Raw genomic sequence first — 13493 nt, 5'->3', positions numbered from 1 at the left:
TAAATGAGTTCACTTTGTGGCTGCCAGGTTGGGCAGAAGTACCTGTCCCCTGTTAGGCTTAGTTAGGCTGTTCTCTTCTAATCAGACAAATAAGGCGATGACTTTCTGTGAACAGTATTTCTTATAACTCAGCAGTATAATGCATCATAAAACAATATCATTCATTCACAATAAATCAGCAGTCTAATGCAAATCAGTTTAATAAATGCAATAGTTATTACCTTTAGGTTATTACCTTTAAACCTTTAGGAGAGCCGTCTCTGTGCTGTGGTTCACCCTAAATCCAGACTGGAATATCTCCAGGATCTGTCTATCATTCAGAAAATCAGTAATCTGAGTAAAAACAAGTTTTTCTAAGATTTTACTTAAAAATGGTGAGTTGGATACAGGTCTGTAGTTATTAAAATCATTACAATCCAAATTGCTCTTCTTCAGAAGGGGCCTCACCACCGCCGTTTTAAAGGCAGCAGGGAAGACACCCAACTGAAGAGAGCAGTTCATCATGTATAAAAGCTCAGCCTCAAAAAATCCATAAAGTGTTTTAAAGAGTGAAGAAGGGATTGGATCTAAAAGACATGTGGTGGGTCTCACTGTGGAGAAAACTTTCTGCAGGTTCTCAGCATTAACCAGGACAAAGCTGTCCAGTGTCTCCTCAGGTACAATCGAGCCATCAGATGTGTTTACAAACATATCGCGATTAGATAAAATATCAGATCTGATGGCGCTGATCTTTCCCCTGAAGTGGTCTGCAAACTGCTCACAGAGCGAGTCTGTGGGGGTTCTTTGGGAGCTGTTAAAATCAGGGTTAAATAAATGATCTATGGTGGAAAAGAGGACCTTGGGATTATTTTTGTTTTTACTGATTATTTTGGCGAAGTATGAATTTCTTGACTTCCTTAATGTATTATTGTACACTTTAAGTTGCTCGCAAAATATTTGATGGTTGATAGTATTTTTATTTTCCCTCCATCTCCTTTCTGCTGCCCTGCAATTTCTTTTGAGTTCTTTGACTTCTTCGTTTCTCCAGGGTGATGCATGTTTTACGTTAATCTTTTTGGTGGTGAGTGGAGCAACGGAGTCAAGGCTTTTCTTCAGTTTGCTGTTGAAATAACTAAAAATCAAATCGCAGGATGCAGGTAAAATCACAGGGGGGCAGTCGACTAAAACCCTGGTAAAATTTGCAGCCACTTCAGAGGTTAGATAGCGCCTCCTCACAGTTCGCACCGAGGTCTCCCGCTGAATAAAACCGGTGATGTTAAAAAAAACAAAACAAAAACAAAAACAAAAAAAAAAACACAGTAGTGGTCAGAGACAGCCAAGTCAACAACAGAGGACACGCTGGTGGACAGCCCATGGGTGATGACCAGGTCCAGAGTGTGTCCTCTGTTGTGAGTCGGCTGCGTGACGTGCTGGTAAAATCCAAACAGTGAAGAATGTTTAAGAATTCTTTTGCTGCAGGGTCAGAAGGATGATCTATGTGCAGGTTAAAATCACCGGTTAAAATTATCATGTTATATTTTGAGTGTATGTTTGTTAAAAATTCAGAGAATTCCTTGATAAAAGCAGCGCTGTCTTTAGGTGGTCTGTAAACTGTGACAGATGAAACTGGAGGGCTGCTGAAAACAATAGCATGGAATTCAAAAGTGGTAAAATGATCAAATAAAATGTGTTTGGTGGTGAGTGTGTTGTTGGTTAAAGATGCAGTCTCACCACCTCTCTCACCACTTCTAATAGAAAAAGAGAAATTAAAATTTGGTGGGGAGGCCTCAGTGAGAACAACTGGTGCATCCGAACCCAGCCATGTTTCAGTTAAAAATAAACAGTCAAGTTTATTATCTAAAATTAAATCATTAATAATAAAAGACTTGTTCGACAGAGAGCGTACATTTAAAAGTGCCATACTGATTGAGACTGGTGGATTTTTGACAATAGAGTTGAATGGATGTTGATATTTTTGAAGAGGCCGGAGGTTATTAATGTTTTTGGAGTTACTGGATTTATGATAATTCTGTTGCTCTCTGTTTGTGATTATGACGGGTATTGTGTTGACTGTGGGAGAGAAAGGTCCGAGTCCAGAGTTTTGTGTATTACTGTTAAAAGTGGAACAAATATAGGAGCTGGGACCAAGGGGACATCAGTCAGTAGCAGACGGATCAGCAGGTAATGTCAGTTTGGGGTAGTGACAGGGCGATGTGCGGCAGTGCTGTACGCCAAATGCCAAATTGGCGGACAGCAAACGGCGTCCCCAGGCGTTGAGGTGGAGCCCGTCTGCCCCAAAAAGATGCCTCCTCTCCCAGAAGGCATCAAAGTTGTTAATAAAACCCAAGCCGTGGGAGACACAGGCGGAGGAAAGCCAGGTGTTAAGGCTGAGCAGCCGGCTGAAACGGCCTATCCCTCTGCCACAGGTGGGGGTGGGCCCAGAGATAAAAGCACTCACCTGCAACTGACCAAGGAGGCTGAAGGGTTGGAGGAAGTCCAACTTCAGCAGCTCAGATTGCTGTTTGGGGATGTCATTGGTGCCGATGTGGATGATGAGCCGGTTAACCTGTGGGTGGGATGCCAGAATGTTGGGAATTCTGTCCACTATGTCAACAACAGTGGCTCCCGGGAACGACAGCGTGAGCGCCCCCCTCATCCGCACGTTCCTGATGATGGAATCCCCGAGGACCAGCGTGGAGAGAGGAGGTGCCACCGGGGGCTGTTGGCCATCTGAGACGCCCGCGCCGCGACACCGGAGGTGTTCAGATGGAGATGCGCCAGCCGGACTGCGTGAGTGACTCCCAGGTTTAGCTCTGACTCTACGCTCTGCTGAATCCTTTGAACCTGCTGATCAGTAAAGCTCTACGTGCTGCAGCAGATTGACCTCATCTGTGTTCACAGGTGTGGACCTCAGCGCTGAGGTGCAGGAGACTTTCATTCAGTTCTCCCTGCAAACAGCATCCAGCCTGGAAATACTGTCATCTTTCCCACAAATGGTGCTCTTATCTCAGAGAAGAATTCTGATGTAAATAACTGCAATCAACAGTGATGTTCTGCACAGATCACTTTTCCATTTTGCTCTCTAGATGAGTCCCAGCTGCCTGACCTTGTGTCCAGGTGATCGTCTCACTGAGGAGCTTTTGTTCTGAAAATCTCACGTCCATCACTTGTTTCCTTTTTACTATCTCTGCTCTTTCTTTATTCACAATGCTCATAATATCACACAATTATATTCATCACCTGCATGCTTTTATCCAGCTGCTGTTAGAACCAAACAAATAAAAAGGATGAAAAGCCTGAAATCCTTTGATTTATTACATTTGAAACAAATATGAGAGCATCCCTAACAGCACAGCTGAGACCTTTGTTTTAATCAAGCCTTTGTATCGACACACTTGTAAAGATTCATATACAAAACATAATAGAATAAATCAATATAAAATACACATAATCACAAAAATGCAGCCATGTTGTGAGTTTGCATCTAAAACATGCATGTTTCCCTTTGTACAGGCAGATTTACAGCAGACAAAGCAACACGCTGATCGACTTTGACCGCTGCAAAAACAAAATACCCACCAAGTCTGAAGTCGATCAGAGGAACTGTTGACAGACTGACAGACAAACAGATGCTTGATTCATTAGTGCGATTAAATGTTCTTCTTTAGCAGCATCACTTCATGTGTTTGTGTTCCAGGAATAAAGGTCTGTTTAAACTGGACGTCTCCTCAGCATCACTCGTGCTGTCGTGGTTTCAAAGCTGTGCAGAAAGAATCTGAGGGATGATACAGAGGTGACCAAAGTTACAAACATCCAGCTGTGCTGCAAATGTTTGCAGAGCTCCAAACTCTTTGGCTTTCTGCAGAGCAAGTATGGAAGAAGCACCTGTGCTAACTTCAGTTTAGACGATATGAGGAAAAATGCTGCTTCCCAAAGTTTCCTACAAGTATCCAGTTTATATTTAGAGAAGCGAAGGCTCTTTATCCTGACAACTACTCCCTGGTGGATCCCTGTCCTGTGACAGCAGCAAAGACTGTGTATCAGTATCATCAAAGCCACTTCAATAACCAGTGTTTAAAGCTCTCTAGCAGATGGACTTCAGTGGCAGCAGCCTCTGTCTGCTGTGTACAGAAGGTTCTCTGATGAAGCACACAGCAGATGCTGCACTACAACAGCAGCAGCAGCTCAGCTTCAGTTTGCTTCGACGCCCTTTTTGACCTGTGAAACAGCAGAAAATGAAACATTTCAACACCCGTTTGTTAGCGTGAGCTATTCTGCTGTTTTTCATCATTTCACAGGTGAAATAAAATCACATTTACTTCCTGTAGGAGTGATCGTGTCCAGCCTGACTGAGACCATGTGCTCCATCCTGCACAGGTAATAAACCTCTGACATGAAGGGCTGTCAAGTAGTTTTAGACAAATGGGGGTAAAAGAGACGTTAAAAGCTTAAAGAGAAACTACATTTTCTAAGAACTGTCTGACGTTCACCTCTCACACAGTGGATACGATTCTGCCGCTGCAGGAATAATCTTTGTGGTTATGAAACTGTCCATGTGTTTGCAGAAAATGTCACATGTTCAAAGCCATCCCAGCACCTGGGGTTTGTATAAGTGCAGCTGCTGGTGGGGAGATAGTCTCACTCTTCTATATAAAGAGTCAGCAGGCAGCAGCTCTTCATCTGTGATCTCCTCCATCGTCACGTCTTCACTCTTCAGCAGCTATGGCTTCACTTCGTGCCCTTCTGGGAGTGGTGCTGTGCTCCTCATGGTTTCTGCTTCTGCCTCAGGCGGACTTTGATTTACAGAGTCATCCATAATATTTTTTATTTTTTATTTTATTGCCCATCTATTTTCATACAAATGTCTCCGTCTTATGGAAAAGGGGTGGAGCTTATCCAACGAGGACAGGCAGGACCCCCCAGACAGTTTAGCAGTCTATACAGGAGGCTGACCTTTGCAACATGTACTTCTATAATGACTTCACCATTTAGGTTATTTGGTTATGTTTCACCCTGGATTTTGTGTGATAATATTTATTTTGTCCACTGATTTAAAAACAACAAACTATATGAATATAAAACAGAGTGAACAACAAAACATCAGCTTTGGAAACTTTGATGTAAAATTCTGCAGTTGTTTTCTCAGATATGGCATAAATCAAACTAACATACATCAGTGTGTTATTAATGTGCACACACACACACACACACACACACACACACACACACACACACACACACACACACACACACACACACACACACACACACACACACACACGTGTTACAATAAACAGCTCTTATGCTTCTGTATGATTCTCAGTGCTTTCCATTTGCGTGTCCACAGGTTGCTGTAAGTGGTGCTTGACTGCAGTTTGCTCTCATTTCAAGTGGTTTGCTGTCACAAAGCCAACAGGAAGTCCGGCCATGGTTGAGCCAACTGAAGATGGGTTGAAGGTGGCGTCCTCGTTTCCTCTGTGAGTGCGAGAGGACAGACAAAGCAAACACCGTTTGGACAGCATTAAAATATTTACACTGATGATTAATGTTGTGTCTTTGCACCTGTAGCGATACATGTTGGAAAATGGAGACTTTAGCCACCAAGACTGACGTGCCTGGAAACTTCCCTGTGAGTACGCCCACAAAGACAGGAAACAGTTTAGCCACCGCGGTTAATCCTCCATCATCATCATCCAGTATTTTTCACATCTTTTCTTCTGCTGTTTCCCTTGTTGTCAGTCACGGGGTTTGTGACTGAAATGCGTGTGGTCGACGGGAAGCCTGACGAGTACGGCCTGAATCATTCCATCAACACCGGACGGAGTGAAACCTTTGTTGAAAACAGATTATATGGTAACGTTGCATTTAGCTTCAGTAAACTGTGAAGTTACAGCAGCAGATTTACATCACGTGGCTTCACAGGAAGTAGTCTGGACCTCAGCGCTGAGGTTCAAGCAGCTCTGCTTGCAGACGGCATCCTTCCTGAAAATGTTCTTCATCTTCCTCAAACCAGAACTTTTACATTGGTGCTGAAGTTCTATATAAAAACAGCCTGAAATACAAAGTGATGTTGTGCACTGATTACCTCACACTTTCCATGTTTCCTTCTACAGAGGAGTGTCCGCCTGAGTGTTTTGTCTGATCTGTTGTTGATCGTCTCATTGACACTGCATGCAGATCTGACACCAGGGCTGGACTGGGACAAAAAATGGTCCCGGGCATTTTGACTGGAGACCGGCCCCCCAGGTATTAAAGGAAAAACCATGAAGCCTTTGAATGAAAACAAACGCTGTTGTCACAGTGATGGACGCTGTCTTGTTGGTATACATGCATCAGTCTAATAAACTTAAACCTGCACCATCCTCCCTGTCCTGGTATTCTAAACAGGAAGTAGACTGTTGGTCGAGTTAACCTCCTGAACATCTACAACACACGGTGGAAACCTGACATTAAGACAGAGACTAGAGGTGAGACATGATTATTGCTGATTACTGATGACAGATTTAGATATGTTTTCATAAACCTTTCATTTGCCACATCAATAAACAGCACGGCAGGGCAAAATATGTTTTCTAACATGGCAACCTTTAAAAAGTGAAAGGAGACAGAAAGACAGGTGAGAAAGAATCAAACTGACTTTTTGATGCATTTTACACACAGTACTGGTGCAGAATCTAGAAAATGTGGGAAACACTGGCATCATATGCAGTACTTACTTCTGAAGAAATTATGATGGGACCCTAAAAAATGACTATGTACAATAATGGATTTCTATACATTTTACATCAGATGAAAACGTTTGTTGTAAGATTCAGATAATTATTTATTAAAAGTGAGACATTTTAAATGAGAATAAGAAAGAAAAGTATGTCTTTGTGCCCCCCTCTCCCTGTTAATGCCCTACCTGCCCCCCTGGCAACACTTTGCTAGACCCGCCCCTGCACAGTTACCAGCTGTCAGCTACACAAAAAGGATCCTGGTGTTATTTGTCTCTCAGAAACAGTTCATAACTTCAACTCATTTTTGTTTTGTCATGTTTTGTTCTTTACATTGTCTTTCTTCTATATAATTGTTAAACATTTAATAAATATGTCTACAAAAAGATTTTAAAAATCAGACATTTCACACAGACACCCAAATGATTTCTGACTGATGAAGGGGGCTGAAGGTGCCCTGCTCTTGCCCAGCTTCTGCTGCTCTCTCCCTGCTCACTGTCAGCAGCTGGCAGCCTCGGTCCTGCCTGAGACTCTTCATCTATCAGTGCCAAAGAATATGGGAAATAGCAACGCACAACATGCACATTACAAAACAAGCACATGAATCAGCATTACATTCATTAGTGAAGTGCTGACGTTCGTTCCTAAACTTTGGGCCTTAATTAACATCACTGTGAACTAATGTTTGCTTTGCTTCTTAACCAGTGAAGCAGCGAGGGGCTTTCTGAGGTTCCTGCTCGTAAATGCCCAAAATGAGTCGAGTATTTCTCTGCAACTACAAACTCTGCTTTCATCAGAGGTGTAAATATTACAGCACTGTGTCAGAGTCACTGAGGCTGGAACACAGAAAAAGGAAGTAGATGTATTTATTTTTAGACTTTATTGCCTGGAACCACTTTAAAAATACGCTTTGGGTCACAATTAACTGCAGAAAACCAGGAATCCACATATGAACATTATCTGTGCAGAGATTTATGCTTCTGAAGGTAAACAGTGAAAACTTGCAGCACTAAATGCACAGATAGCCAGGCGTTTCACATTTTGGGACCATCTGCCAGTTTTCATTTCTTAGGTATTGAAGAGCAGAAATGATTGAATTTTATTTACATGCTTAAAAATGTTTGCTTTTGAATATTATTTGAAGAATTACCCACACACTCAGGCACTGTGGGCCTGTTTCCCTTTGCACAACCGAGTGTTGGAAACGGGCCTTTTCTCTTTAAACTCTGAGGGGCTGTAACTTTGGCTTCTATTGGCAGATTTGCATGATTGACACTCTTTTTAAAATAGTTTTAGCCAAGAGAATCAAGCTAACATCACTGTTTTTACGTCAGCTCACGTCACACGAGCTGTTTCAAGAAAAGTCCTCCTGTCACACAGCAATGCCTATATGAATCACACCACTCTGCTTAAATAATAATAATAATGTTTAGTGAAGCAGGTGAAGCAAAGGGCTGCTTTTAATAGGCTGGGAGACCCAGGTGTGCTGCTTTAGCTGCTGAGCCTCTCATGCTAGCCTCCATCTATAAGCTGGGATCACAGGAGCACTGCAGTCCTGACTAGATCAAGGATTGTTATTCATGCAGGTGACAAAAGTTTACATTCACAGAGTCATAGGATTGAGCCTGGTTTGAAAAGCAGCTGTTTAATGCAGCTGCTTAGAGTTCACACACAGTAGAAGAATCAGACTTGAGTCACATTTCAAACACTGGAAAAATACTCAGCAAGTAACAATGAAAACAGCACAGACTCAGTATATCCTGTTCAGTCCTGTGTTTGATATGAATGTGCTGTTCAGAGAGGATCTCATGTCCTCTTTTACAAAGCCTTTGTTTCATGATGTTTGTGTATAAATGAATGTAGGTGTGTTTCTAAGTGTGAAGGAGCCCTGGGAGAAAAGACTGAAGCTTGTGCCAAAGAACAAACAGGAAAGAAAGATCAGCATTAATGAAGACGAGCACAGAAGGAGCCCAAGCACGTGTTGCTTTTTCAGATTTCTCTAAAAGTGTGTGTTCATTTGTTCCATCCTTCACAACAAACAACAGCTGACAGACACACATGCACTCTGTGTCACTTCACAGGGGCTGATGAAAGTGGACACAGTAAAGGGAGAGCTGGACCTGCTCTACACATCCTGCACTCTGTTAACAGACTTTATTCTGCAGCATCAACAGATAAAAATATATGAAGATATAGAAACGTTTAACATTGTGACTGTTCACATTAGTGAAGCTGTTACTTTGCTGCCAGGTGGGAAAAGAAGCCTAAAGCTGAGTCTGATTAAACATCTGCTGCACCAGAGAGTTTCATGGCCCTGCTTTATCCTGTGCTTGCTGACCACCTCGTCCTGAAACCTCTTCATCATCCTCACAGTTGTGTGAAGAAAGAGGGAAGCAGGTGGAAACCATCTGTGCTGCTGTGTTCACTTGTGTGTGTGCGTCTATGGTCATATCTAATGTGTACCTACAGACAAACACAAACACCTGGCATTGCACAAGAGTCTCTATGGAGCAACCTGCAGATGTCAGAGATGTGATTAGAGGGTAAAGTGGACTAGTGAGAGCATCTATGTTGTTGTTGTCTGCTGGGGGACAGCATCAGCTCCAGAGATGCATCAGGATCAGCAAACTAATCTGCAAGGCTGCAAGTGTCACTGAAGGAGTTTGAGTCAGTGAGGGACTCAAACTCACACAGCTGGTCAAGAAGGCTCAGCAGCTGCTGTATTTCCTGAGGAGGCTGAGGAAATTTGGTATGTTGGCCAAGATCCTCAGCAGGTTCTACAGCTGCACTGTGGAGAGCAGCCTGACAGCTGCATCACTGCATGGTACGGCAGCACTACTGCAAACCGCAAACGCCTGCAGAGAGTGATAACAACTGTGGAGAAGATCATCAGGACCCCGCTGCCCTCTCTGCAGAGCAGCTACCATCACAGAGTCCAGAGGAGAGACACACCTCTGCCCTCGAGACGAAGGTTCAGAAGTGTGAAATGTAGAACATCCAGACTCAACAACTCCATCTTCCCCACTGCTATCAGACTCCTGAACAGCTGACCGACCTCAAACTGCAGTTTGCACATCAGGTCACTTTGCACACTAAGTTCATTTTGCACATTAAACTCCATGTACATCCATGTACATCGACATCTGCAGACCACACGTGTCTTCAGTTACTTATTTGTACTTATTTGCAGTTATTTATCTTTTTATTTTATTTTTTTAAGTTATTTTTTATGCTTATTTTATCTTTTTATTTATTCTTATCTTGTTCTTTTAACCCTTATCTAACTTGGCATTGTGCACGGTGTGTTTAGATTCAGTTTAAATTCAGGGACACGGAGCCCCTGTTGATCCTCTACCTAATCACACGAGCCACGGTGTGAGAACGGGTGTGGGTCACAATCAGCCAAGGTCTTGGGTGAACCCATTGTGAGATCTAGCCCCACCCCATCATGTGATTTCCTGTGATCAAATGTCCCAGGATGTGAGTGGGCGTTAAGACGTCCATGTCCCTCTTCAAGCAACTTAAAGAAGTCCAGACGCTTTTCTTTCCAAGCTCCTTCAACAACATCATTCATAGAACAGCTTCCAGCTTCTTTTGCTCGGCTACAGTTTGGATGGATTTGCATTTAAAGATGCAACAAGACTAAAATGGTTAGGGTCAGGAGGTCAAAGGTCAGAGCTCCTGTGGGTCTGAGGGCGGCCTCACGCTGGAGAAGGATGAAGGAGTCTGACCTGAGCCAGTGTTTGACATGAACACATCAGCACTGCTGTCAGTGAGCCTAACGACAGCCGTTAGCATCATTTCAGTGTTTCAGTCATAAAAACACTTCCTGTCACTGTGGTGGTTACAGTGACATCATGCAGTTTGTGCTTTGACCTCCAGAGGGCGACAAATCAGCACAGACAGAGAGCTCCATTCAAACTTTGCTGCCATCAGGAATAATTCTTCAAATATAATCATCAGTGTTTGAGCAGTTATGATATCAGGGACAATCTAGACATGTGTGACAATACTGAACATGTCACATGACACACCTCAAACATCATGTGATCCACTCTCAGTCTGCACTTTCATTCATGACTTCAACAGGTTGAAACGAGCTTTGAAGAAACATCAGTTCAGTGCTGAAATATTTAAACGCTGCAGGATGAACAACAACAAAGTGATGACGGATGTTTATGCTTCAAACAGGAAAACCAGCAGAAATAAATCACAGCCTGCCAGAGGTTTGGAGTTTCCCAGGTGCAACTGAACGCAGCACAGTGTTCCAATGCTCCTTATTGTTCTCAAACGTCTCTTTGGGTGTTTCCTTCCTGCTCAAAGTTTACTTTCACTTCCTGACCTTCGTGGAGTGGAGCTTGTTGTTGGTGTGAAGAAACTGTAAGTTTGCTTTGTTTCCTCCTTTAACAGTTTGTCTTTAGGAACTTTACTGTTTGTTCAGCTCGTGTTTGATTTCTTCACACAACAAACTGTGTGTGTTTGTATTTCCGGTCTCTCCATTAAAGTCAGTGTGTAATGTTTCCTGGCTAACATCAGCTGTGTGCAGCTTAGTTCAGCACAAATCTGCCGCTCCATAGTTCACGGTAACGGACTCACAGCTGGACCAACGAGGCCGAGTGTGTCCGCCACTCTGAGCTACGTTCGTGTTTGTGTACTTGTAGTTTGTACTTTGAGTTCACTCAGAGCCCACAGAGGACGCAGCGTACGTGATGACGTCACAGCCCTTTACCTCCTTTACTGTCACTGTGATTAATATTTACACACGAGACACCTGCAGAGCTCTGACGCTGAGCTAGCACACAGCATGCTAACACTAAGCTAACGCTAAGCTAACGCTAAGCTAACACTAAGCTAGCCAAGAACCCAGAGTGAGGTTAAAGCTGAGTAAACACTGACCCCAGACCAGCACCATGATAAAGTGAGCTGCTGCTGCTGAACTTGAACAGGTAACAAAGTGATGAGCAGTCAGGCTGCAGGTTTCTACCTGTTCATGTTTCTACAGTAGAATCACTTTGAAGTGTCTTTGTGCTGTTTCATCTTTGATTTGTGTTCATAAACACTCAGAGAAACATCACGTGACCTCATCAGGATCTGTGTTGGTGTGTGGGGCTGTACCTCAGCTTTATGTTGTTACATGCTCATTTGTTCATTTCACACAGTAACATCAAAGTAATGTTATGAGGAGTAATGAAGTAACGTACTCCATTACTTTTAATCAAAGTGTTCTGTGTAATATGTGTAATAATGACTGTTTTGAGTAATGACCAACACTGATCACAACAAAGAGGAAATGCCTCCAACATGCACAAACATTTGAGCCACAACATGCAGTTAATGTGCACAAATGTCTTTGATATGCTGCTCAGTGATGGTGGTGACTGTCAGAGCAGAGCTACTGAGAATCAATAAGTAATATCAATGATGGGATCAGAATCACTAAATTCTTCTCATCCCTGTCAGTATCATACATGTGCTGTATAATGTGATAAATGTAGAGGTGCTGGCTGTTCTCTCACTCTGCTGTTTAGCTGTAAAGGACGCCTCCCTGCCTTTGTCTCATTCATGACCTTTAATAGTCTCTTCTAACATGCAGAGATCTGTATGATCTGTTTCATAGAGTCTAACCAGCCTGTACAGGTAACAACAACAGTCACTGCATCACTGACACACAAACGTCATCTCTGTCAATAACAACATTCATACATGGAATAAAAACACATCAGTGGATCATTGCTGGAGCTGATGTTTGTGCTCCTGGTGCAAAGGCTCTCAGTTTCCTCCTTGAAATAACATCAGTGGTGGGTCAGCGACATGCTTTCTTTCCCTCTCAGGTTTAAATATCTGGGACTCTCCACCGTTTGGTTTTAGAGCTGAAGAAGCTTCTCAGATGAAACGTCTTCCAGAAACTTAAAGACGTCTCTTTTCTCTCCAAGCTCCTTAGATCACATGACCTGGATGACTGAACCTACAGACATATTGACCTGGTTTCATGGTCACATGACAGGTCAGAGGTCAGCGACTGTAACTCAGTTCCTCCTGTTAATGTGAACTCACTGAGTGTTTGTGGTTTACCTCTCAGACTGACTGAAGATGATGATGGAGGAAGAGGAGGACAGAGCAGAGTCTGCAGGGTCCAGCTGTCCGTCTGTGAGGAGTGACTGGTCCAAAGGTCAAAATCCAAACTTCAGTGGTGAACCTGGAGCAACGAGGTCAGAGAGCTGAACTCACTGAGTAACAGAAATAATTCTGCACTGACATTATAATCAGTGTTGACTCTGGTTGATTGTCTGACTGTGTTTGTGAGCTGAGAGGAAATGAAAATGAGTTTGTAACAAAAATCAGTTTTGTCCAGTTTTCCTGTAAAAAGCTGAACTCTAATCTAAGAGGATGTTACTGACAGGAAACAGCTGCATTATCTGCAGTCTGTGTGATCACAGCTGCTTCAATCATGTTTGTGTCTGCAGAGGTCAGAGGTCACAGTCTGCAGGGTCCAGCTGTCCGTCTGTGAGGAGTGACCGGTCCAAAGGTGGAAATCCACACTTCAGTGGTGAACCTGGAGCAACGAGGTCAGAGAGCTGTGATGACTCCTTTACATGTTTGTGTTTCCTGGATAAATATGACCTGAAACATCCTCAGATTGTTACAAAGATTCATTAAAAAGAAAACAATGAAAGAGAAAAGATCCAAATGTTCGACTTGGTCATTTGCTGTTTGAGGACAGTGATGCTCATATCTGTGGGGAAAGTGTGACCTGAGTGGGTTCATGTTTGTCTTTAAAGAACAGAGCTGCTCTGATTC

At 43.1% G+C, this 13493-nt stretch overlaps 1 protein-coding gene and 1 pseudogene across 3 annotated transcripts in view; both read left to right on the top strand.

Moving 5' to 3' along the window:
- LOC147337117 (protein NLRC3-like) overlaps positions 1 to 13493 on the top strand; it is a 310085-nt gene that overhangs the window by 277794 nt on the left and 18798 nt on the right. The gene's annotated exons all lie outside the window — the stretch shown is intronic.
- The window catches only part of LOC147337110 (protein NLRC3-like), a 547272-nt pseudogene continuing 544795 nt past the window's right edge, over positions 11017 to 13493 (top strand). The window contains exon 1 of the transcript XR_015128349.1: positions 11017 to 11075. The product of XR_015128349.1 is annotated as a protein NLRC3-like (transcript). The remainder of the gene's footprint in view (positions 11076 to 13493) is intronic.

This window comes from Aulonocara sp. 'chitande type north' Nkhata Bay, linkage group LG3 (genome assembly GCF_057382095.1).
Source record: "Aulonocara sp. 'chitande type north' Nkhata Bay isolate Kocher_YH1m ecotype deep benthic linkage group LG3, A_spYH_male_GT1.1, whole genome shotgun sequence".
NCBI classification, from domain to species: Eukaryota; Metazoa; Chordata; class Actinopteri; order Cichliformes; family Cichlidae; genus Aulonocara; species Aulonocara sp. 'chitande type north' Nkhata Bay.
This window is presented reverse-complemented; position numbering and strand designations above follow the sequence as displayed.